Source organism: Somniosus microcephalus, unplaced genomic scaffold, assembly GCF_052327205.1.
Source record: "Somniosus microcephalus isolate GS21.2 unplaced genomic scaffold, FLI_Smic_1.0 unresolved_chr1, whole genome shotgun sequence".
Taxonomy (NCBI): Eukaryota; Metazoa; Chordata; class Chondrichthyes; order Squaliformes; family Somniosidae; genus Somniosus; species Somniosus microcephalus.
The window spans coordinates 112,514,291-112,539,743 of record NW_028225179.1 but is presented as its reverse complement, the minus strand read 5'-3'; the positions used below and the strand labels follow the sequence as shown (position 1 = coordinate 112,539,743).

The following is a 25,453-nucleotide window of genomic DNA, read 5'->3' as shown; positions in this document are numbered from 1 at the left end:
TCGCTGTCATTACCACCTCAAAATCCTGGCTTATAAACGAAAATAAAGGAAGCAACATCGGCTGCGGATTTATCATGCCTTGGAACTTCTTTTGTAGCAGCTCTAGGTCAGAATGTTGTGGGTTCAAGTTCCACTCCACAGCCTTGAGCACATAATAAAGCTAGGCTGACACTCCAGTGCAGTGCTGAGGGAGTGCTGCACTGTCGGAGGTGCCGTCTTTCAGATGAGATGTTAAACCGAGGACCCGTCTGCTCTCTCAGGTGGACGTAAAAGATCCCATGGCACTGTTTCGAAGAACAGAATGGGAGTTCTCCCCAGTGCCCTGGCCAATCGTTATCACTCAATGAACATAACAAAAAAACAGATAATCTGGGTCATTATCACATTCCTGTGTGTGGGAGCTTGCTGGGTGTAAATTGGCTGCCGCGTTTCCTACATTGCAATAGAGACCACACTTCAGAAGAACTTCATTGGTTGTAAAGTGCTTTGGGACATCCTGACATCTTGCAAGGTGCTATTTAAATGCAAGTCTTTTATTTTCTTGTAATTGTGACATAGAACCTAGCCGACGTTGACAGATAAGAAGCGAGACCTGGAATGGACAGGTTGTCTTATGAGGAAAGGTTGGACAGGCTAGGCTTGTATCCGCTGGAGTTTAGAAGAGTAAGAGGTGACTTGATTGAAACATATAAGATCCTGAGGGGTCTGGACAGGGTGGATGTGGAGAGGATGTTTCCACTTGTGGGAGAATCTAGAACTAGGGGTCACTGTTTAAAAATAAGGGGTCGCCCATTTAAGACAGAGATGAGGAGAAATATTTTCTCACAGAGGATCGAGAGTCTTTGGAACTCTCTTCCTCAGGGGGCGGTGGAAGCAGAGTCTTTGAATATTTTTAAGGCAGAGGTAGATAGATTCTTGATAAGCAAGGGGGGTGAAAGGTTATTGGGGTAGGCAGGAATGTGGAGTAATCAGATCAGCCATGATCTTATTGAATGGTGGAGCAGGCTCGAGGGGCCGAGTGGCCTACTCCTGCTCCTAATTCGTATGTTTGTATGTTTGTAAGCTATTGGTTACGCAATCAACATTTTGATAGTCTCAGCCACTGTTCTTGCAGGGCAGTATCAATGGTCAAGTCACACTGGAGCTAGGCCATGGCTCAGTGAAATATATAAGCAGACTAACCAGTTTTAGCACCACTGACCTCCACAGTATCAAACCCACAGGCTCTCCCTGACCGTATCAAGAAAGCTAACATTTGGTTACGTAAAGACAAATACATCTCCCTTGCTGCTGAATGCCAGCAACTGTTTCCGGAAAGGAAAATGGTTCCCGTCCTGCTCTCCTCGAAAAAGGGTTACATATTCATTCAGACAGACAAGCCAATATACACGCCAAACTAATATGGTGAGTACTGCTACAGTATAATGCACACGTTTCAATATTTACATTAATTTATTATATTTATAATAATATCAAAAAGGCGAGGGAAGCCCAGCTAATGGTTTGACACAGACTACGTTCTGATAGAAATCGGAGGGCTTCCCTCTGTTCATCGAATAATGAAAGCCTTCCTACGTTCGGACACAAACATAGGGATTGGAAAGGAATACTTAATATCATTTTTCATGAATACATTATTAGGTGGCACTTTATAAAGTCAACACTTTTAGGAAACCTTGACTCAACTCAATGATTATTCTTGCATTTGCCAAGATCTATCATGTTTAAATTCGCTTGAGAGCAAGAACAGCTAGATTTTAACAGACATTTTAGGTGATATCTTAAATAGGAAGGATCCTGTGAAGTCACTTGACCTTATTCCATTTGCTAGTGATGAATGTATGACCAGTCATAAAATCATACAGCTGGAGAGTCTAGAACTAGGGGGCATAGTCTCAGGATAAGGGGTCGGCCAATTAACATAGAAACATAGAAGATAGGAGCAGGAGTAGGCCATTCGGCCCCTCGAGCCTGCTCCGCCATTCAATGCGATAATGGCCGATCATCCAAATTCAGTACCCGGTCCCTGCTTTCACCCCATACCCCTATATCCCTTTAGCCTTAAGAAATATAGAAACATTATGGATTTTCTTCACTCAGAGGGTTGTGAATCTTTGGAAATCTCTGCCCCAGTGGGCTGTGGATGCTGAGTCTTTGAGTAGATTCAAGGCTGAGATCGATAGATTTTTGGACTATGGAGATCAGGCGGGAAAGTAGAGTTGAGGTCGATGATCAGCCATGATCTTATTGAATGGCGGAGCAGGCTCGAGGGGCCGAATGGCCTACTCCTGCTCCTAATTCTTATGTTCTTATGTTCTTAGAAGGAGGCCATTTGGCCTGTCGTGCCTGTGCCAGCTCAGTGAAAGACTTACCCACTCAGTCCCACTCCCCTACTCTTTCCCCATAGATCTGCATTTTTTTTCTTTTTCAAATATATATCCAATTCCCTTGTAAAACTTACTATTAAATCTGCTTCCACCACCCTTCCAAGCAGTGCATTCCAGATCATACCTGCTCGCTGCATAAAATTATTCTCCTCTGGTTCTTTTGCCAATTACCTTAACTCTGTGAAATCTATCAAAACCCCTCATAATCTATTAAACCTCCCCTTAATGTTCTCCACTCGAAGGAGAACAATCCCAGCATCTCTACGTAACACCACATATTGTCTCCACGTAACTGAAATCCCTCATCCCTGGTATCATTCTAGTAAAACTCGTCTGCACCCACTCCAAGGCCTTGACATCCTTCCTAAAATGTGGTGCCCAGAAGTGAACACAATTCTGCAGCTGAGGCCTAACCAGTGATTTATAATGGTTGGCCATAACTTCCTTGCATTTATACTCTATGGGGGAGAAATTTGGCTGCTTTGCGCCTCCCGTTAGTGCTTGCGTGGGGTGGGGGGTGTAACTGGGTGCTAAGGGGATAGCGACCGGGCACGGAGAATTCTGCGATGCCCGTGAACTTCCCTGGCAGTTTAGTGCTGGGGCTAACACTTACCGCCTTGCCCTCTATGACGTCTCGATGTGTGAGGCGCTAAAGTGCGCAGCGCCCCGTTACCGCCCCGGGTGTGAGATTGCCTCCCGCCACCCTGCTGTATCGCCAGGTGTCAGCAGCATCAGGAAGAGGAGGCGTTGCCCCTTCGGCTGGCCACTTGGGGTGCGCTAATTAAAGGCAGTGGGTTTCAGGTAGGCCACACTTTATTCTTTGCACCAGAAGGTGCCTGCTGAAAGTTGTCGATGCTTTACTGCTGCAAGATTTCCAAGCGCTCCACTCTCTGAGAGTGTTTGGGGCTGTAATAGTAGTCGCGCAGGTCGCCCGGCAACACAGAACTGAGCACAAGTATGTTGCGCACCATCATTAGCCCTTCCCTTGAGCGAGGGAAGCAGCCTCCGATGCGCGCCACATTGTTCAGTGCACTGCCGCTACTGCCGCACTCTTGCACGTTAGCGCCATAAGGGAAGCGGTTAGCGCTTGATTTAATGCTCCATCTCCCTCTTGGACCATTAATGCTCAATTTCCCGGGACCAGAAAATGATGATCGCCTGGCGATACGTTTCCCAGATTTCAAATGTTATCGTCCCAAAGCGGGGCGCTATGGAATTTATAGCCCCCAAGTCTCTCTTTATAATGCCGAGGATCTCGTGTGCTTTTTAACGGCTTTCTCGACTTGTCAGGCCACCTTCAAAAATACGTGAATGTGAACCCCCAGGTCCCTCTGTTCCTGCATCCCCCCTTTAAAATGTCGTTTAAACTCCCCCTCCCCATTCTTCCTTCCAAAATGCATCATTCGAGAGGATTCGAGTACAGGAACAAGGAAGTCTTGCTGCAGTTATACAGGGCCTTGGTGAGACCACACCTTAAGTATTGTGTACAGTTTTGGTTGCCTTATCTGAGGAAGGATGTTCTTGCCATGGAGGGAGTGCAGCAAAGATTCACCAGACTGATACCTGGGATGGCAGGAATGACGTATGAGGAGAGATTGGGTCGATTGGGCTTATATTCGCTAGAGTTCAGAAGAATGAGAGGGGATCTCATTGAAACTTATAAAATTCTAACAGACTAGACAGACTAGATGCAGGAAGGATGTTCCCGATGGCGGGGAGTCCAGAACCAGGGGTCACAGTCTAAGGGGTAAGCCATTTAGGACTGAGATGAGGAGGAATTTCTTCACCCAGAGAGTGGTGAACATGTGGAATTCTCTACCACAGAAGGCAGTGGAGGCCAACTTATTAAATATATTCAAGAAGGAGTTAGATATATTTCTTAAGGCTAAATGGATCAAGGGATATGAGGAGAAAGCAGGGACAGGGTACTGAATTTGGATGATCAGCCATAGTCCCATTGAATGGCGGAGCAGGCTCGAGGGGCCAAATGGCCTACTCCTGCTTCTATCTTCTATGTTTCTATGTTTCTATTTCACACGTCTCTGTATTAAATTTCATCTGCCATGCGTCGGCCCATTTCACCAGTCTTCCTCGGCCGTCCCTTGTGCGCCTCCCCTGGTTTTCCTTTCTATTGGATGGAAGCAAATATCAGGAGAGGTGTACAACCTGCGGCCAATCAGATATCACCTGCTTTATATTATTGCCAGAAGTCCAAATCTCCCTCGGTGGGTGCTCATTACTTCCACCACAGGACGTGGCGACCATCCCATCCGCCCTAATATTTAAAAAAATAGATTCCATGTTAAGCTTGTAAAGTGTCAGCGCTACACCAAGGGTATATATAAACGTCGTTTCGTGTATGATGGAGAAAGCTGAATTTGATTAAATTGAAATCCATGTGTTACCTAATTTAGCTAATAACATGGCTCATTCAAATGCACTTTGTTTAAATCTTTTAGATCAAAATGTTGACTAGAGTCTATTTGTTTACTTTTACTGCGTAGTGCGTTACAGGATCTTTACTCTTGATCATTATATGAGACCAGTGAGCGAGAGCATTAAAATAACTACATACGTGAGTACATTGGAGTTCTGTGGCATCAGTCAAATGCACTTTCCACTATATTTTATGACACGGCAGTGTAGAACAAGTACAGTTACTTCAATTTCCAATTTTCTGTATGGTGAACTATATTATCCATGCAGTTCTATTTCATTTTCTCCCTAGCATCTCTCTGAGGCTGAGCCACACTGTTCGCAAACTTGGTGTCATATTTGACCCTGAAATGAGCTTCTGAACACATATCCACAGCATAACAAAAAACGCCTATTTCCACCTCCGTCACATCGCCCGCCTCCGCTCCTGCCTCAGCTCACCCGCTGCTGAAACCCTTAACCACGCCTTTGTTACCTCTAGACTTGACTATTCCAACACACTCCTGGCTGGCCTCCCACATTCTACCCTATGTAAACTTGAGGTCATCCAAAACTCAGCTGCCCGTGTCCTATCTCGCACCAAGTCCCGTTCATCCATCTCCCCTGTGCTTGCTGACCTATATTGGCTCCCGGTTAAGCAACGTCTCAATTTCAAAATACTCACCCTTGTTTTTAAATCTCACCATGGCCTCGCCCCTCTCTATCTCTGTAATCTCCTCGAGCCCCACAATCCCCCCACCCCCCAAAATACCTGCGCTCCTCTAATTCTGCTCTCTTGAGCATCCCTGATTATAATCGATCAATCATTGATGGTCATGCCTTCTGTTGCCTAAGCCCTAAGCTCTGGAATTCCCTCCCTAAACCTCTCTGCCTGTCTTTCCTCCTTTAAGACGCTCCTTAAAACTGACCTCTTTGACCAAGCTTTTGGTACTCTTCCCTAATTTCTCCTTATATGGCTCGGTGTCAAATTTTTTGTCTTATAATACTCCTGTGAAGCGCCTTGGGATGTTTTACTGTTAAAGGCGCTGTATAAATACAAGTTGTTGTTGTTGTTACATTAATGATGTAAGTCAATACCTAAATGGGCAAGCAATTTTAAATGATGTCTCTGTACAAATAGTGGAATCACAGATTGTATGGCTTCATTATATTCTAGTTTATAGTCACTGATGCATTAATTAACACAAATAATTACAAATGTGATTTTTATTCCTGATTTTAATTATTAGTTATTTTGCGCATGGCGACTATTCATATTTATCACATTTACTAAATTTCACTATTGATCTTATTTCAAGTATTAATGAAATCTATGTTATTATTGACTTAATATGTATCTTGGATTTTCGCCTGCAATGTCTGCGGGGTTTTTCCTGATTCCACCACTTTAACTTCATTGGAAACCCGGGCAAGCAGTTTTAATGGTCGTTGAACTTCCTTTTACCACAGATTTTAACCCATCTTCCGCCGAAGTTACAGCGAGGTAGCAGGAAAATTCCGCAGAAATTCTACCCCGTTTTGTTAATTAAGTATAATCGAATACGCTGTCAAATATGCACAGTATAGAGGGTCGTTGCTGTATTAAGTCTAAATTTGAATGCATTCAATTCTCCTCCTAGAACTCCAGAAATATGCAGTTTCCCGGCTTGTTGGTGAAGTCAGGAAACGTAGTCACTCGGCCGCTAAAGATCCCGAATATCGCAGAGTGAGTTGCCACAATATTTGAGAAATTAACCTTTTATTCCAATCGGAGTATGGCGTTTCATCGAACACTTCTACTTTATTTTTTTAAACAAGTTCAGTTGCTGCAGCTTTCGTGCCCATTGTACTGTGTGGCTATTGCTCAACTGGGCAAGACAGAAAGAAGGATTTCTCACCCTACTGCAAGGTGATCTGTTCAGCAAGTCATCAGTCGCAGCTGATTAAATGATTATTAATACACCTATATGCTGAAACTACAAATCAAAAACTGTACGATTGAAAACTGTGCAATTTGGAACGATTGAAAAAGTGTGCCCTGTGCAACCCATTCATAATTTTAAAGAATTCTATCAGGTCATCTCTAAGTCTTTTTCCTAAAGAAAAAAGCCCACCTGTTCAATCCTTCCCGAGAGCTCAGTTCTGTTGCCATCCTTATAAATCTTTTCTTTTTGCACTTTCTCCAGTGCTTCCATGTCCTTTTTATGGTATGGAGACCAGAACTGTGCACAGGTCTCTGTGCGGCCTGACCAGCGTCCTATGTAAGCTTAGCATAACGTTACTACTTTTGAATTCTAGACCCCCAGAAATAAATCCCAGTGCTTTTATCACATTTTTAATTGCTTTGCTGACCTGCGATGCTGTTTTTAATGATTTTTGCACCAACATCCCTTTGGTCTTCTACCCCATTCAGTTTATTCTATTTTCTAAGGTGTAGGTGATATTTCCATTTTTCCTACCAAAGTGCATCAACTCGGTCACATTTATCTATGTCAAATTGAATTTGCCACTTTACTGTCCAGTCGGCACATTTTCTAATGTCGTCTTGTATTATGTTGCATTCCTCCTTAGCATTAGCTATACCCCCCAGTTTGTATCATATGCAAATTTTGATATTGAGTTACTTGTTCCTAAGTCCAAACCATTACCATAAATTTACAGTGGTCCCACTACTGATCCTTCTAGCCTCCTACAATCTGAATAACTACCTTTTACCCCTACTCTTTGTTATCTGTGTTTTTTAGTCAATTTGCTATCCATTCAGCCATTTGTCCTCTGACTCCACATGTCCTAACTTTTGTCATGAGTCTACTCTGTGGTATCTTACTGAAAGCCTTTGGAAAGTCTAAGTATATGACATCTACTACGCTACTATCTACACTTTCCATTACCTCCTCAAAGAATTCTATCAGGTTAAGTAAACATAATTTCGCCTTTTGGAATCCATGCTAACTTTTTTTTATCACACTTTCTGTCTGTGAAGTTATATTAGACAGTTGTGTCAATCCTAACATGAGAATGAAGGTGAAACTGCTGGCCATGAAGCATGATACATTAGTCACATGTCTAGCACCAGTGTGAGCAGCACGATAGCTGATATTTTAACAATAGTTGGAAATTAAGCACATGCATAATAGTACATGGCAGCATTGACCTAGTCAACCACTGTCCGTGTCAACCTAATTTTACAAGCCGGTTGCCGGTGTCTTGCTGCAGATAGGGTTTTGCAACTGTCAAATTGACTCAGAGCAAGCAGAGGCAATTGTACCACATCACTGCCAAATACATGGGTCAGGGTAGCCAGGTATCACCCAGCGCTGATCTCCATGGCATTCCTTCTTTTATCAGCAGCCCATTTTAAAAATCACCCCATTTTTGTTTCCCTGTTTACTTCAATGGAACAGAAAATTGAGCAGGGTGTTAAATAGGCTCAGAATCATTATCACGATTTTGCGCCTCTGCCTAAACCCTGTTTCTCCCCACAATGCTACAAACAAGCAATGATTCTGTAACCATTTTGCGCAAAATGAAACATTTGTGTTTCAGACTTTAGCTGCCCTGACATTGCGGGCAGGGCTACATCCAATTACTTGCAATAACTCCAGGAGGAGGCTGGAGTAAACCACAAAGAAATGACGTAAAGGCCCATATAAACTGTTTCAGGGTAATTTTAACTTTTGGCTATAGTTTAAAGTGAGCAATATTGGATTGGCCGCCTATGATGTCCCCTCCTGATTGTCCTTTCCATTGAATGTATAACGGGCAACCGACCTCATATATCCCAAGTAAATTATCCCTTTTCTCCGAGCGCCTTCTTGTCACATTTAGTACTCAGCTGTATGTAAGAGATACAAAAGCCAGCTTCACTTAAGAATTAGTACGCCAGTTTCGTTTAACACAATTCTTGTAAAAAAAATGGATAAATTTTCACCTTGCTGCCCATGAGTAAAACCGAACCACAATGCCAGTTTTACAGTGGAACAGCAAGTTCAAAAGTTTACCCCATGTTGAGTGAGACAGGCGCAGAAGAGAGGGGTCAAGTCATTCAATTCAAATACAAACATCTTGTAAAATTTGTTCAAATATGTGTTTGACTGGCAGAATTCCCCATCATCTAGATTTGACCGGTCCCCTCACTTTTTTTTGTAGCTACTTATTAGTTTATGTTGATCGATTCACAAATCCAGGTTTTACCTGGAATGGCAAATAGAAAATTTACCCCAGAGTTTCTGTCTGAAACCTTTCAATAGAGATAGATCAGGCAGATAGCTTCCTTAAATGCCTAAATAAGGGAAATAACTTCTGAAAATATAATTTAAACCCTTCTGGCACACTATTTATGAACTCTTTCTTATCTTCTATCCCCAAGAGAAGTTGACAAAGTTTAGCAATCAGGGACCATTTAGATGCTATTTTTTGCCTTCCAAACACAAGGAGTATCACATGAGATAATGTGATACGACCAGCAGTGTAAATATACAGAAGAGGGAACTCTGTCCATGCATTGGACAGCCTACAAGTTACCTATATACCTGGGCAAATGATAAACTCTATCATGGGATTGAAGGATAACGGCTCACCACCACTACAGTGTGATTGGCAGAAGCCAAACAGCGTACATAAGAACATAAGAAATAGGAGCAGGAATAGGCCACTTGGCTCCTCGAGCCTGCTCCACCATTCCATAAGATCATGGCTGATCTTGGGCTCAAAGCCACTTCCCCACCCATTATTAATGTAGATTGTAAATAGTTGAGGCCCCAGCATCGATCCCTGTGGCACCCCACTAGTTACCGTTTGCCAACCGGAAAATGACCCATTTATCTGGACTCTCTGCTTTCTGTTAGTTAGCCAATTCTCTATCCATGCTAATATATTACCCCCAATTCCGTGAGCTCTTATCTTATGCAGTAACCTTTTATGTGGCACCTTATCGAATGCCTTCTAGAAATCCAAATACACCACATCTACTGGTTCACCTTTGTCCACCCTGCTCGTTACACCCTCAAAGAACTCCAACAAATTTGTTAAACATGATTTCCCTTTCATAAAACCATGCTGACTCTGCCTGACTGTATTATAAATTTTCAAAAGCCCTGCTACTGCTTCCTTAATGAAGGACTCCAGCATTTTCCCAATGACAGATGTTAGGCTAACTGGCCTATAGTTTCCTGCTTTCTGTCTCCCTCCTTTCTTAAATAAAGGTGTTACATTGGCAGTTTTCCAATCTGCTGGGACCTCTCCAGATTCCAGGGAATTTTTTGTATATTGCAACCAATGCATCCACTATCTCTGCAGCCACTTCTTTTAACACCCTGGGATGCAGGCCATCTGGTCCAGGGGACTTGTCGTCTTTTATTTTACCAAGTACTATTTCCCTCGTGATAGTGATTGTCTTTAGTTCCCTCCTCCCTGTGGCCCCTTGATTATCCATTTTTGGGATGTTGTTTGTGTCTTCTACCGTGAAGACAGAATAAGAAATAACGGGGGATAATGTTAACGTTTATGGCTGCACCATAAGCGGATGATAGCAAACCGGCAATCTGTTGTACATTGCCAATGGCAATTGCCATTGAAGACACTGGGCCTGAATTTGTGATCGGAGGCTTCCCACGGGCGGATGCCTCCGGTCATCAAAAAATCAACGCATTTACCTGGTGGCCCGGGAGATACGGAGGCTTGCGATCCTGGGCCTCTCCTAGTAGAAATGTGCAGAGCCCCACGTATCCCAGGGGTGCACACATTTCCCAAGCGCCCCTGGAATCAGGTGGGCCGGCCCAACCAATGAAAGAAGGGAATCCCCGTTCATACTTAGTGGGTTTCCGTACATACGGAACTGTCATAATATGAATGGGGATGACATAAAAAATACATGAACACATGAAATTAAATTTTTTTAATTACATATATAAAATGGCATTTCATTAAATATTTTAAACAAACATTTAATTTTTTGAAAAAGAATGCATATGTTTCAACGGGGCTAAATATAAACTTACCTTATTGGACAGGGTTTCTAATGTATAAGTGAGTGGTAACATTTTATTTTTCTATTATTTTTAACTTTTATGCTGGTAAAAGCAGGCCTTATGCCTGCTTTGACCAGAAGTAAGAATTTCACAGGCATTCAGCGGGTGGAGGTTGGGCAGAGAGTGCAGATCAACACCCGCGGAGGCCCCTCTCCCAGGGATGTGGAGGATCTGTCGAGAGGATTCTTGACCGATTGCAAGTGCCAGGTGTATTGATTTCTTTGTGGGTTCAATGACGAGACATTTATGAAAGAGAATGTCTTTTAATCTAAAGTCTGTTCAACTCTTTATACAGCATTTACAGGAGACATCATGCTAGTGATGCATCTAGAACGAAACTGAAACTAAACTCTACTGCTTGTCTCTCACATGACCTCTGCTGGTCAGGCATAAGTAATCAATACATGCAAACATGCTGGTAAGGCATGATAATCAAACAGGCAAATAACATCACTATTTGCTGATATCATTACATCTCCCTTTCTTAAAACAAAAGTATTTTACTTTTAACTAACAACATGTTTTCTTTATATTAATCTGCATTTTAACTGTAACACTTAATGAACTTACATTATCATTATCATGATCAAGGTTTTTTACCCTTGCTTTGTGTGTTCACATGAAATATGTAAATACACTAGAACTTGAAGAAAGAATAAGATAACATTACTTCCTTCTATAACAATAGTCCTTAAATTTGCTCAATGAGTCTCTCAGGAGGCTTCATGTGTCTTGAAGATTTTCTGATTGATTGTCCTTGAATCTGAGTTGTTGCCTCAGATGATGTGTTCTCGGCTGTGTGATCAGGTTGTTCAACAGTATCAGTCTTTTGACCTGCTGTGGCTGGTCCCATGAGAAGATCTCGACGATTTCTTCTCAGAACAGCACCCTCATCTGTCTGAATGGTGTATGATCTTGGTTGAACTTCACTCAGGACAGTTCCCTTCTGAGTCCATGTGTTTGTTTTGTCTTTGAACCTTACTTGGTCACCAGTGTGGAGTTCAGGTAGGTTTTGTGTTCCTCTGTCATAGTAGTACTTTTGCCTTGTACATCAGTCTTTTCACTGTGCTTGCGGGCTCTCCTGGGTCAACAGCTCTGGACAACGTGTCTGCTGTATACATCAGCTTACCCGGTGTGTACGCAACATTCAGTTCATCATAGACTGTCTCTCCTTCGCTTTCCACAACGAGGACTCTCTTTACCAGGTTCAGTCTCTCACAGGCTTTTAAACCTAGTATGGCTTGCACATCCTTTGGCACCACGATTAATGCTAGCGTGTGCTCTCTGTCCTTGTGTGTTACTTTGACAATGCATCTTACCTGTGTATCCTGTCACTTTCACTTTTATTCCATGTATCTTTGGTCTGGTCTAATTTTCTTAAAATCAGTCTCTGATATCAGATTAACTTGTGCTCCAGTATCCAATTTAAATGGAATGTGTATGTCATTCACTTTTAGTGTCAACATCCAGTCTCTTTCTTCTTTTTAGTTTTCAGACACAACAACTACATTGAACTCCTCTATCTCGCTTTCATCTTCTGTATGGACCTTGCTTTGTTGCGCTTGGTTCTTACAGCAACGGGCATAATGGTTGATTTTGTTGCAACTATTGCTTGTTTTACCATATGCTGGACTCTTTTTTGGTGGATTCTGTGTACCGCATCGACTACATGTCTTTCAATAGTCTCTTTCATTTTTGTTCGCTGGCCATGCCTCTTTTTTCACATTGGCGCTCTTTTTGTTAAACGGTTTGTGTCCGTTCATTCTCACTGCATCCATGTTGCAGCTACTGTCACTGAACAGCTCCTTTGCCTGCAACTTCACAGTCTCTGTAGCCCTACACAGTGCTATGGCTTTTCCCAGGTCTAGATCTTGCTCTCTTAGCAGTCTTTCCCTTCGACCATTATCTGGAATACCACACACCAGTCTGTCTTTTATCAGCGAGTCTGTCAGTCCCCCAAATTCACATGTTTTGCTTCGGTTTCTCAGTTCAGTCACACACTGATCAATAGTCTCACCCGTTTTCTGTACACATGTGAAAAATCTGTGCCTCTCAAATGTCACGTTATGTTTAGGTATGCAGTAGGCCTCAAACTGTTCCATTATTTTATCTAGCTTCATTTTGTCTCCATCAACAGCGAATGTGAAGTTATTATGCACCTCCAGCGCTTCATCACCCACGACATGTAAGAACAGTGACGATTTCTTTTTATTACTTTTCTCATCAGCTCTGATTGCTGATAAATACAACCCCACACGTTGTTTGAACCTTCTCCAATTTTCAGCCACATTACCTGTCAACTGAAGCGTCGCCGGTGGGTGTAAACCTTCCATTTTTTCACTTCGTTAGCTATTCTCCAATGGTAAGCAACGATGTTCTCTTTTGGCTTGCTAATTTGTGGAGAGCTGATTTAACTTCAGATTTTTTCTCTTCATCTCTTTCAATCCCACTACTGACACCATGTATTGATTTCTTTGTGGGTTCAATGACGAGACATTTATGAAAGAGAATGTCTTTTATCCTAAAGTCTGTTCAACTCTTTATACAGCATTTACAGGAGACATCATGCTAGTGATGCATCTAGAATGAAACTGAAACTAAACTCTACTGCTTGTCCCTCACATGACCTCTGCTGGTCAGGCATAAGTAATCAATACATGCAAACATGCTGGTAAGGCATGATAATCTAACAGGCAAATAACATCACTATTTGCTGATATCATTACACCGGGTTTCAGTGCGTGCGCTTCGCAGGCCTACACACGGAATATGCGCAGCCCCTACGGGAGGGTATGCACCTCGTTCACACCCGTGGGGGTCGCAAAATATGGCCTAATGGAAAATCGGATATGGTATAAAATGGCTAGCACCTGTTGTACAGCCTGAGGTAAAAGTTAAAATCACCCCCAGAGAAGAAAGCCCCCCCAAAGCATAATGGGGTAGAAACTGATCTTGGGCACTAGCGCAAAATGGGCCACCCATTAGACTTCAATGGAACTGAATATCAGGAGGGGTGTACAATAGGTGGCCAGTGGAATATCTCCATATCCGCCCAAGTCCCCAATACAGTCATCTTCGCTATTTTTTTGGTTTTATCATCGAGGTGTAACCATTGTAAGATAAAGTCGAGGAAATACACTGAAGTATGTTCTGTTTTCCTTTCCTAAACAGGCCCGGCATTTGGCGAATTGAGGTGCAGTTTGACGATTCACCAATGTCCATGGTGTTCACGCAATTTGAGGTCAAGCAATTCGGTAACACTTATTAACCTATTTAAATTTTCAGCGAAAAATAATGTACGAATTCGTTTCAGTTGCCAAGGTTTCCAATTAGGTTTGGAAGGTTTTAACATTTCTGAAAAATTACCTCAGGCTGTTGATTGAGGCAGTGGGCCGAGAAATACGAGCCGCCCATTATACGCAGAACCTGATAGTCAGTTCCATTGCAGTCTGTGAGGCGGCTGCATATGACGGGCGGCCGATCCGACATCGCCCGCTTTGCGCCACCCCACATCCCAAGATGAATTTCTGAGCCATGAATATCCAAAGTACATATAGATAAGGAAGAGATTAATTGACACGAATAGTTATCTGGCTGTCTACATCTATGTAATGGGGATTACTTTTCACCAGCCTTGCTTGGGGAGCAAAGTCCACGGGGTGAATTTTCACCTGCACTGGCGGATGGAAAGCGGGCAATGGCGGATGGCTGCCCGTTTTACGCCTGATTTCCGTTCACCTTGACGACGGGCCTGCTCCATAACCGAGGGCGATATGCTCCAACGCAAGACAGGTCTAGGTATATAGAAACATTTCAAATGAGAGTGGAAGATGCAGGATTAAAAAGCAAGCATTGGCTGAGCAGCGCAGGGTATCTGCTTTTAGGTAAGATTGCTTAAGCTATACAAGTTACAGAATGCAGTGTACATTTTAAATAAGTAAGGCTTGGTACTTTCCAGTCTTATAATATGCTTTGTAAACAGTTATCCATTTGTTGTTCTACAGTATGCTGAGAAATTATGCCTCTCGCATATTTCCTTAAACAGTAGTTTTAAAATTGTTGTCCTTACCTAAGGAACGATATACTTGCCATAGAGGGAGGGCAACAAAGGTTCACCAGACTGGTTCCTGGGTTGGGGGGATTGTCCTGTGAGGAGGGATTGAGTAGACTAGGCCTGTATTCTCTAGGGTTTAGAAGAATGAGAGGTGATCTCATTGAAACAAACAAAATTCTTACAGGGCTTGACAGGGTAGATGCAGGAAGGATGTTCCCCCTGTCTGAGGAGTCTAGAACCAAGGGTCACAGTCTCAGAGTAAGGGGTTGGCCATTTAGGACTGAGATGAGGAGAAATTTCTTCACTCAGAGGGTGGTGAATCTTTGGAATTCTCTACCCCAGAGGGCTGTGGAGGCTGAGTCGTTGAGTATATTCAAAACAGAGATCGATGGATTTTTGAATATTAAGGGAATCAAGGGATACGGGTGTTATGTCTGACATTGGTAATAGGAACTCGATTGCCTTGGCCTGAGCACATGGAGTTTGATAGTGCTGTTATCATTGTATTGTGTATAGGTATTCGATTGCTTTTTGCCTGAGTGTGTGAGTGTGTGTGTGTGGCAGCCATTATAAAAGCAACATGAACTGAACTCTTCTTACGCTCTCTGGATTATCTTTGCAAACGCAACATTTGGCGACAAGGATGGTTGAAATCTCTCTTCCACCACCTCCTCCCTCCCTTGCACTACCAGGTGAGCCCCCGATCCCATGGGTTCGCTGGTTACAGTCCTTTGAACCCTTCCTCATTGCTCTTGGACTAGAAACTGTGAGTACGGCTCGGAAAAAGGCACTGTTATCCCATTGCTTGGGAGCAGAGGGCCAGCGTGTTCTTGGGACATTATGCACAGCAGACTCAATCCAAACATATGATGAGGTTGTGACTCTGTTAAGCACACACTTCTCTGCCCCACAAAGTGCCCTCCTGCGGCGATTCATTTTTAGACAGCGTCACCAACTCCCCGGCGAGTCTGTGCATCAATACATGGCTAATTTGAGGGGGTTAGCTAGCTCGTGCAAGTTCAGTGCATTACAAGATGAGATGGTGCGTGATCAACTAATAGAGCACACAAACAACGTGAGAGTGCGTGAAAGACTTTTACTCGAGTCCGACAATCTGTCGTCGTCACAGGCAGTCAACATTGCCTTTCAAGTGGAGTCTGCAGCCGAATGTGCAATGAAACTAGCACACACACCCAGTGACAGCGCCCTCGGCCCCGACAGCTCTGACACGGTAATGCTCGCACGACGGCAGCAACGCGCGCTACCACGGCAACAGTGTGGAAACTGTGGATATCGTTCACATGCTACCAGAGCGCAGAATTGCCCCGTGCACGGCCAAGCCTGTCGCAATTGTGGAAAACAAAATCACTTTGCCAATGTCTGCCGCTCTGCCCCGGTTGCTACAAATGAACACTCTCAGTCCTCAAGCAGTATAATTCACAACATGAGCTCTGGGCCAGTAGTGACTTTCAAATCATACACAATTAACCTGAATGATGTGGGTACCGGTGCCAGCATCTCACTGCTGAATGTGGACACATTCAAATGGTTTTTCAGCTCCCTGCCACTCTCTGCGCCCTCCACTGCCCTTTGCGGGTATGGTAATTCGAAAATTGGACTAGTGGGCTCAGTCAAACTCACTGTATGCTATGGAACAAAAGTTTTGCCAGATTTTTGTTTTCATGTGGCACGCCAAGGAGCTAACCTGATGGGACTGGATCTTTTCACTGACCTGGGTTTTTCTCTCTTGGACACCGACGGGTCTGCGATTCTGCACGTCGCCTCACCATGGCGCCAAACATGGCCAGCACTCTTCAAGGGTCTGGGCTGCCTGACTGCCTTCACCCACCAGCCCATGGTTGACTCCACCGTTACCCCTGTCATTCAGCCACTCTGCCGCATCCCGCTTGCTCTCCATGACGGGGTCACAGCTGAACTAAAGCAGCAACTGGAAGCCAGCATCATCGAACCAGTTGGTGCCTCCCCATGGGTCTCCAACCTGGTGGTCGCAACGAAAAAGTCAGGTGGTCTACACGTCTGTGTCGATCTTCGAGCAGTGAATAAGGCCGTAATCCCTGACAAGTATCCACTGCCCACGTCAGAGGAACTCACAGCGCAGTTCTATGGTTCCATCCTGTGCTCGAAACTGGACCTTCGACAGGGCTATCTACAGGGTCCCCTCCACCCCAGCAGCAGGGACCTCACTGCTTTTGTGACACATGCTGGCGTCTTTCGGTACACCAGGATGCCATTTGGACGTAGCTCTGCACCCAGCTGCTTCCAAAAGGTGATGTCCTCTGTGCTCGCGGGCATTCCTGGGGTGGCCATCTACCTGGATGACATCGTCGTGCATGGGCCTTCGACCTCCACTCATGACGAACGCCTTCACAGAGTTTTCACAGCTCTAGCAAAACACAAGCTCACACTGAATGGCGAAAATTGTGTCTTTGCTGTTTCAGAGATTGAATTTGTGGGGTTTCGGTTGTCGGCTGACGGTATATCCCCACTCCAGTCAAACGTGAATGCCATTCACAGCATCCCAAAACCCAGCTCTGCAGCACAGGTTGCCTCCTTCCTTGGCATGACTGGGTACTACCTGAAGTTTTTGCCCCAGTACTCAGCCACCACAGCCCCACTGCGCCAGCTCCTGCGAAAGGATGAGCCCTGGGTGTGGTCACAAGCCTGTACGGAAGCTGTTCGCCTCCTCAAATCGCAGCTCACGTCGCCTCCAGTGTTGGCTCACTTTGACGTCGCCAGCCCCACCCTCGTCACCTGCGACGCGTCCGCTGCAGCTGTGGGGGCGGTGTTATCGCAGATACAGAATGGAGTGGAGAAACCAATCGCCTTTGCCTCCCGAGCCCTTAGCCCCACTGAACAGAAGTACTCAGTAGGTGAGTCTGAGGTGCTGGCGTGCATCTGGGCATGTGAGCGGTGGCACTTGTACACGTATGGCCGTGCCTTCACCCTGCGAACCGATCACCAGGCTCTCACTGCCCTGCTGTCGACATCCAGCACAGGCCACAGACCACTGCGTCGTCACCGCTGGTCTGACCGCCTCCGCCAATACAATTTCAGTCTCCAGTTCACACCAGGATGTGACAATGTTGTTGCAGATCTGCTCTCCCGCACTGTCTCTGCCCCAGCCCCACTCGTCAGGTCTGAACATGTGGAACAGGATATCGTCCAGATGCTGCACACGCCTCTCCAAACCACAGTCTCTCTCCAGGAGCTCAAAGAGGCCTCTGAACTGGATCCGGCCCTCTCCCAGCTGTGCACCTTCATCAGAGATGGCTGGCCTCTCAAGGTGCCTGAGGAACTGTCTTCCTACTCCAGAGTTAAAGAGGAGCTCTCCTGCTGGAATGACTCCTGTGTTGCACGTGGGCTCTGCACTGTGGTCCCAAGTGCCCTTCGTGCGCATGTTTTATCCATGGCACATGAGGGCCACTTGGGCATAGTGAAGCTCAAACAACGATGCCGAGACCTAGTGTGGTGGCTGGGTATCGACAGGGAAATCGAGGCCCTGGTCAAGGACTGTGCAGCTTGCCTTGTAAGTGGCAAGACTGGCCACCAAGCTCCCCCACCCCTGCAACCCCTTGCCTGGCCCTCTCAGCCCTGGGAGCATCTGCAGCTGGACGTCTGCGGGGAGATCCATGGTGTCCCCTACCATCAACGGTTCCTAGTGGTGACCTATGACCTGCACTCAAAATGGCCAGAGGTCACTGCCGTGGGTTCCGTCACCTCTCGGGTCATCATTGATATCCTTGAGTCCCTCTTCTCCCACTGGGGGCATCCAAAGGCCATCACCACAGACAATGGCCCCCAAATGGTCTCTTCGGAACTCTCCTCTTACCTTGAGAGCGAGGGCATCCGTCACATTCACACAGCGTACTACCACCCGGAGTCAAATGGGGGGGTGGAGCGTTTTAACCAGACACTGAAAAATGGCCTCAGAGCACACCTATCCCAGGGGTGTGCATTTGACAAGGCCCTCCTCCAGACACTGCTGCACTACAGAGCCTCCCAGCATTCCACTACAGGGATCTCACCCGCATCCCTCATGCTAGGCCATGAGCTCATTGATGTGCCTCAATAATTCCGAGACTCGATGTTAGCGAAACAAAACAAGGCTTTTATTAACTTAGAAAGTAACACGTAAGAGAGAGAGGTATCTTCCTGCTGGAGACTGAGGCCAGACTGAGCTAGCTTACAAAAGGGGCCAGGTATGGGCGGAGCCCTACACACACAGCACATTCCAGCACATTCCAATAAACAATACAATGAGGACTGGGGGAAGGGAAATGACACTGAAACCGACCACAGTCACAGGCAGTGATGAATGGAATATTTCATCACATTCACACCTTCTATAGATTTAGTCTGTTCGGGGGTTTGATAGTCCTCTGCGACCGACGTGGCTGTTGTGGTGCCGCGGGTGTCGGCTGGGTGTCCCCGGTAGTCTCCTGGGTCTCTGCCGGGGGTGCCGCCAGGGTTGTTGAAGGGGTAGTTGGTGGGGGTGCCGTTGGTCGATGTTCTTCCGGGGGTGATGAAAGAGTAGTGGGTGGGTAAGAGTTGCTGTGATCGTTGTTGCTGCTATTGCCGTGGTTGTTGTCGATGCCGGCTGGGGCGACGTCTTTTATGGACACGGTGTCCTCCCTTCCGTCGGCGTGCCGGACATATGCGTATTGGGGGTTGGCGTGGAGTAGGTGTACTGGCTCCACGAGAGGGTCCGTCTTGTGGCCCCTCACATGCCTTCGCACGAGTACCGGACCTGGGGTGGAGAGCCATGATGGCATGGATACGCCTGAGGTGGATTTCCGGGGAAAGGCAAACATTCGTTCATGAGGCGTGGCATTAGTGGCCGTACACAATAACGACCGTATCGAATGGAGCACATCCGAGAGGACTTCCTGCCAGCGGGAGATAGGGAGGCCCTTGGTCCTTAGAGCTAGAGTGACTGCTTTCCATACTGTCCCGTTCTCTCGCTCCACTTGGCCGTTACCCCGGGGGTTGTAGCTGGTGGTACGGCTCGTGGCGATCCCCTTGGACAGCATGTACTGGCGTAGCTCTTCACTCATGAAGGACGCCCCCCTATCCGTATGGATGTAGCTCGGCATACCGAACAGGCAGAACAAGCTGTTGAGGCATTTAATGACCGTGGCGCTGGTCATGTCTGGGCAGGGGAAGGCGAATGGGAACCGGGAGTATTCGTCCACAATGTTCAGGAAGTAAACATTGCGGTCGACGGACGGGAGGGGGCCCTTGAAATCTAAGCTGAGCCGCTCAAAGGGCCGTGTAGCTTTGATTAAGTGGGCTCTATCTGGGCGGTAGAACCGAGGCTTGCACTCAGCGCAAGTGCGGCAGTTCCTGGTCAGAGACCGAACTTCCTCAATCGAGTAGGGTAAGTTACGGGACTTTATGAAGTGGAACAGCCGCGTGGCCCCTGGGTGGCAGAGGTCGTTGTGGAGGGTCTGTAGCCGATCCCCGGTGGCGCTGGCACACATCCCTCGTGAGAGGGCATCAGGGGATTCGTTAAGGGCCCCTGGCCGGTAAATGATGTCGTACTCGAAGGTGGAGAGCTCGATCCGCCACCTAAGAATCTTATCATTTTTAATCTTCCCCCTCTGTTTATTATTGAACATAAACGCTACCGACCGCTGGCCGGTAAGTAGGGTGAAGCGTTTGCCGGCTAGGTAGTGGCGCCAGTGGCGCACTGCCTCCACGATGGCTTGGGCCTCCTTTTCCACGGAGGAGTGTCTGATCTCGGGCCCTTGGAGGGTCCTCGAGAAGAAAGCTACGGGCCGCCCCGCCTGGTTGAGGGTGGCCGCCAAGGCGAAGTCAGACGCATCACTTTCCACTTGAAATGGAGTGTTCTCGTCCACTGCCTGTAGCGTGGCCCGCTCAATATCCTGCTTAATGCTTTTGAAGGCGGCGTGGGCCTCAGCAGAGAGCGGAAAAGAGGATGCTTTCAAGAGGGGGCGGGCTTTGTCGGAGTAGTTGGGGACCCATTGGGAATAATAAGAAAATAACCCCAGGCACCTTTTCAGGGCTTTGGGAGTGTTGGGCAGGGGCAGCTCCCGTAGGGGGCGCAATCGGTCGGGGTCTGGTCCGATTTCCCCATTCTCCACCACGCTGCCTAGTATGCAGAGGCGCGTGGTGTTGAAAACGCACTTGTCCTCGTTGTCGGTGAGGTTGAGTTTTTGTGCGGTTTCCAGGAACCTCTCGAGGTTCGAGTCGTGATCCTGCTGATTGTGGCCGCAGATGGTGACGTTGTTGAGGTAGGGGAAGGTTGCCTGCAAGTGGTGGTCATCGACCATGCGGTCCATCTCCCTCTGAAAAACCGAGACCCCATTCGTCACCCCAAAGGGGACTCTGAGGAATTGGTAGAGGCGTCCGTTCGCCTCGAAGGCGGTGTACGGGCGGTCCTCTGGTCTGATAGGGAGCTGGTGGTACGCTGACTTGAGGTCGATGGTGGAGAACACCCGGTATTGGGCGATTTGGTTCACCATTTCTGATATGCGGGGTAGCGGGTAGGCGTCTAGTTGGGTGTACCTGTTGATCGTTTGACTATAGTTGATCACCATCCGTTTCTTCTCGCTACCCCTTACCACTACCACTTGGGCGCGCCACGGGCTGTTGCTGCGTTCAATAATGCGCTCTTTCAGGAGCCTGTCTACCTCGGTCGCGATAAACCGCCTGTCCTCCCAGCTGTACCTCCTGCTTTTGGTCGCTATTGGCCGGCAGTTAGGGGTAAGGTTCGCGAATAGCGAAGGTGGCTTTACCTTCAGGGTAGCCAGACCGCACACTGTGAGGGGCGGCTGGGACCCACCGTACTTGAGCGTGATGCTTTGGTGGTTGCACTGGAAATCCAGGCCCAAGATCACGCTCGCACATAGGTTCTTCATGATTAATACTTTAAAATTATCGTATACAGTTCCGTTAACGCCCAATTGTACCGTGCAGTAACCCAGAATGGTCGATGTCTGGGTTTTATCAGCCATAGAGATGGTACCCTGAGCAGGGACCACCTTTAGGGAGAGTTGCTGTGCCAGTTCAGGGTGGATAAAACTCTCCGTGCTTCCACTGTCAATTAAACATTTAACCCGGCACCCGTTTACCTCGATGTCCACCATTGATTTGGATAGCGGGTGCGGCCTGGTCTGGTCCACTGTGACCGATGCCACTGTAGGGCCCTGATCGATACAAGATGGCATCCACGCTGTCTGCTCATAAGATGGCGGACCCCACGAGGTCGGGCAAGATGGCGTCCAAGATGGCCGCTCCCACGGCGCACACGCGGCGGCGGCGGGTTTTCCGGCGGTTGGTTTTCCGGCGGGGTTCCCTCTGCACACCTTCCCGAAGTGCCCCTTCTTACCGCACTTAAAGCAGGTGGTGCCTTTCGCCGGGCACAGGTTTCTGGTGTGTTTTGGCTGCCCGCAGAAGTAGCAGTTGGGTCCCTGACGCGTCGCGGCTGTCGTAGGGCTTCTGGGGGGAGAGCGGGGCCCCGCCGGTGTCGGGCTGCCGGGCGGGGAAGATGCCTTCCAAGATGGCGGCGCCCTCGGTGCACACCTGGCGGCGTGGACGGCGCGGGCTGAAGAGTAGGCGTCCGAGTTTCTCTGGGCCACATCCAGGGATCGCGCGGTGTCTGCAGCCTGTTTCAGGTCCAACCCCGTTTTTTCCAGCAGTCTTTGCCGGATGTAAGTGGAGCTGAGGCCTGTGATAAAGGCATCGCGAACAAGCTCGTCAGTGTACACTGCGGCTTTTACATCTCGGCACTTGCAGTCTTTGCCAAGCATTTTCAGGGTGCTTAGGAACTCCTCCACCGATTCCCCAGGTCGCTGTGCGCGAGTAGCGAGCAGATGCCTAGCATACACCTCATTCGTAGGCTGCTGGTAATGCGCCTTTAAGATGTCGCAGGCGGCCAGGTACATATCGGCGTCTTGGATGAGGGGGTAAACCCGGTGGCTTACCCAATTCCGCAGAATTCCGAGTCTCATCCTCGCAGCGTCCGTAGCGTCTTTGACGGCTGCGGAATTGTCCAGGAAGAATTCCATACACTCAAACCACAGTCCGAAGCGTGCTGATGCGTCCGGAGCATGTTGATCCAAATCCAAACATTCGGGTTTCAGGAGTTGATCCATAGTGTTGAAAAATAAGTTAATAAAATTGATGTGCCTCAATAATTCCGAGACTCGATGTTAGCGAAACAAAACAAGGCTTTTATTAACTTAGAAAGTAACACGTAAGAGAGAGAGGTATCTTCCTTCTGGAGACTGAGGCCAGACTGAGCTAGCTTACAAAAGGGGCCAGGTATGGGCGGAGCCCTACACACACAGCACATTCCAGCACATTCCAATAAACAATACAATGAGGACTGGGGGAAGGGAAATGACACTGAAACCGACCACAGTCACAGGCAGTGATGAATGGAATATTTCATCACACTCATGCGGCCCCTTGGCAGGCTCCGCCCCTCACTAGCTCAGAGTCCTGCTCCACCGGCTCAAGCCACAGTCGCTAGACAGCAGGAGAAGATGAAACTCCGGTTCGACCAGTCGAAGAGGGCCAAGGCACCCAACATCTCAGTCTCCGATTGGGTCAGAGTCCGTAGGCCTCACCGCAATAATAAGATGGTGTCATTCTGGTCCTCCCCTCTCCAAATCAGCCGTCAACTTGGACCAGCCACTTTCTGCCTCACTGACGGCTCTAGGTGGCATGCCAGCCGTCTTCGGAAGGTGCCAGCACCGCCTGATGCGGGATTATACGGACCTAACCCCCAAGCCTTATCCCCAGAGTGGCGGGATGCACATGTGACTCAGCCAGCCAACCACCAAGCAGATGTTGTGCCTCAGCCTGCTCCTCACCAGTCCACACCTTGGCCTGTTCGAACACGTTCTCGCCCTGGCCACCTACAGGACTTTGTCACTACATTTCATGTTTGAAATTCTGTGAGGGGGGAGGAAATGTTATGTCTGACATTGGTGATAGGTACTCGATTGCCTTGGCCTGAGCACATGGAGTTTGATAGTGCTGTTATTGTATTGTTTATAGGTATTCGATTGCTTTTTGCCTGAGTGTGTGTGTGTGGCAGCCATTATAAAAGCAACATGAACTGAACTCTTTCTACGCTCTCTGGATTATCTTTGCAAACGCAACAATGGGGATAATGCAGGAGAGCGGAGATGAGGTAGAAGATTAGCCATGATCTCATGGAATGGCGGAGCAGGCTTGAAGAGCCACATGACCGACTCCTGCTCCTATTCCTTATGTTCTTATGTTGCCTTTGTCTGAAATTTGAGCGGAATTTTGCCGGAAGAATTAACTCATTTAAAATTAGTAATCAATGATAAAGTAACAGCGCATTTGGTGCAAGTTGACACAGTTGCTAAACCAGTAGACAAAGGAATTTCAGCCCAATACGTTAAGTTTCTGTAGAGTTTTAACCCACAATGGAGGAGCAGGCTCGAGCGGCTGATTGGCCTACTCCTGCTCCTGTTTCTTATGTTCTAGTACAATTTTAAGCCCAAGCGGTGTCAATACTAGAGTGTGTCATATTATGAAAGAGGTGCTAAGAAATTAGCATCAACGTTTTCTTTATATTTTATGGAAAGAAGCACTTTTCTATTTGAAAGCTAGCGAGGTACCTTTAACTTTGGGGCAGTGGTCTAACATGGACGACATCGAATTCAACGCCCATTACACACCTCGCCTGGTTATCCCGGCCATTCAATTGGATGGAAAGGATAATCAGGTGGCTAATGGGCGGCCAGTTCGATTATCGCTGGTTTGATACCATCGCCCAAAGTTAAAATGCTCCCCATGGTAAACATACGGGGCAAAGTTATTTCAAAGGTTTTATATTAACAGAGCAGGCAGAGAAAGTCGATTCTCAGAACAGCATCAGATACTGTGGATATTCCAACACATTGTAGGGGTAACATAACTTCTGCTGAAAGTGTAAACCAGGCAATATCAATGTGCCGCACCTTATACCCCTCCCCTGCTTTCTTATACCACACTGGAAAGGAAAATCGAGGGATGTGTATAAAAGGCGGCCAATCCAGCAGACCCCTTTTTAAAAAATTAATTCTTGGGATGTGGGCGTCGCTGGCAAGGCCGGGATTTATTGCCCATCCCTAATTGCCCTTGAGAAGCTGGTGGCGGGCCAGCTGATACAACTGAGTGGCTTGCTATGCCATTTCAGAGGGCAGTTAAGAGTCAACAACAATAACAACCAATTGTATTTATATAGCACCTTTAACGAAGTAAAATGTCCCAAGGTGCTGCACAGGGTTATTTTAAGACAACAAATTTGACACCGATCCACATAAGGATAAATTAAGCAGGTGACTAAAAGCTTGGTCAAAGATCTAGGTTTTAAGGAACGTCTTAAAGGAGGAAAGAGAGGTGGAGAGGCTTAGGCAGGGAATTCCAGAGCTTAGGGCCTAGGCAACAGAAGGCACGACCTCCAAAGGTTGAGCGATTATAATTAGGGATTCTCAAAAGGGCAGAATTAGAGGAGCGCAGATATCTCGGGGGTGGGGGGGGGCGGTTGTGAGGCTGGAGGAGAT

General features: G+C 46.9%; 1 long non-coding RNA gene across 1 annotated transcript; it reads left to right on the top strand.

Moving 5' to 3' along the window:
* The first annotated feature begins 4,890 nt into the window (after positions 1 to 4,890).
* LOC147095716 (uncharacterized) lies at positions 4,891 to 14,060 on the top strand. Its single transcript, XR_015074819.1, has 3 exons — positions 4,891 to 4,962; positions 6,443 to 6,528; positions 14,003 to 14,060. It is a non-coding gene; the product is annotated as an uncharacterized LOC147095716 (long non-coding RNA).
* Positions 14,061 to 25,453: the final 11,393 nt, after the last annotated feature.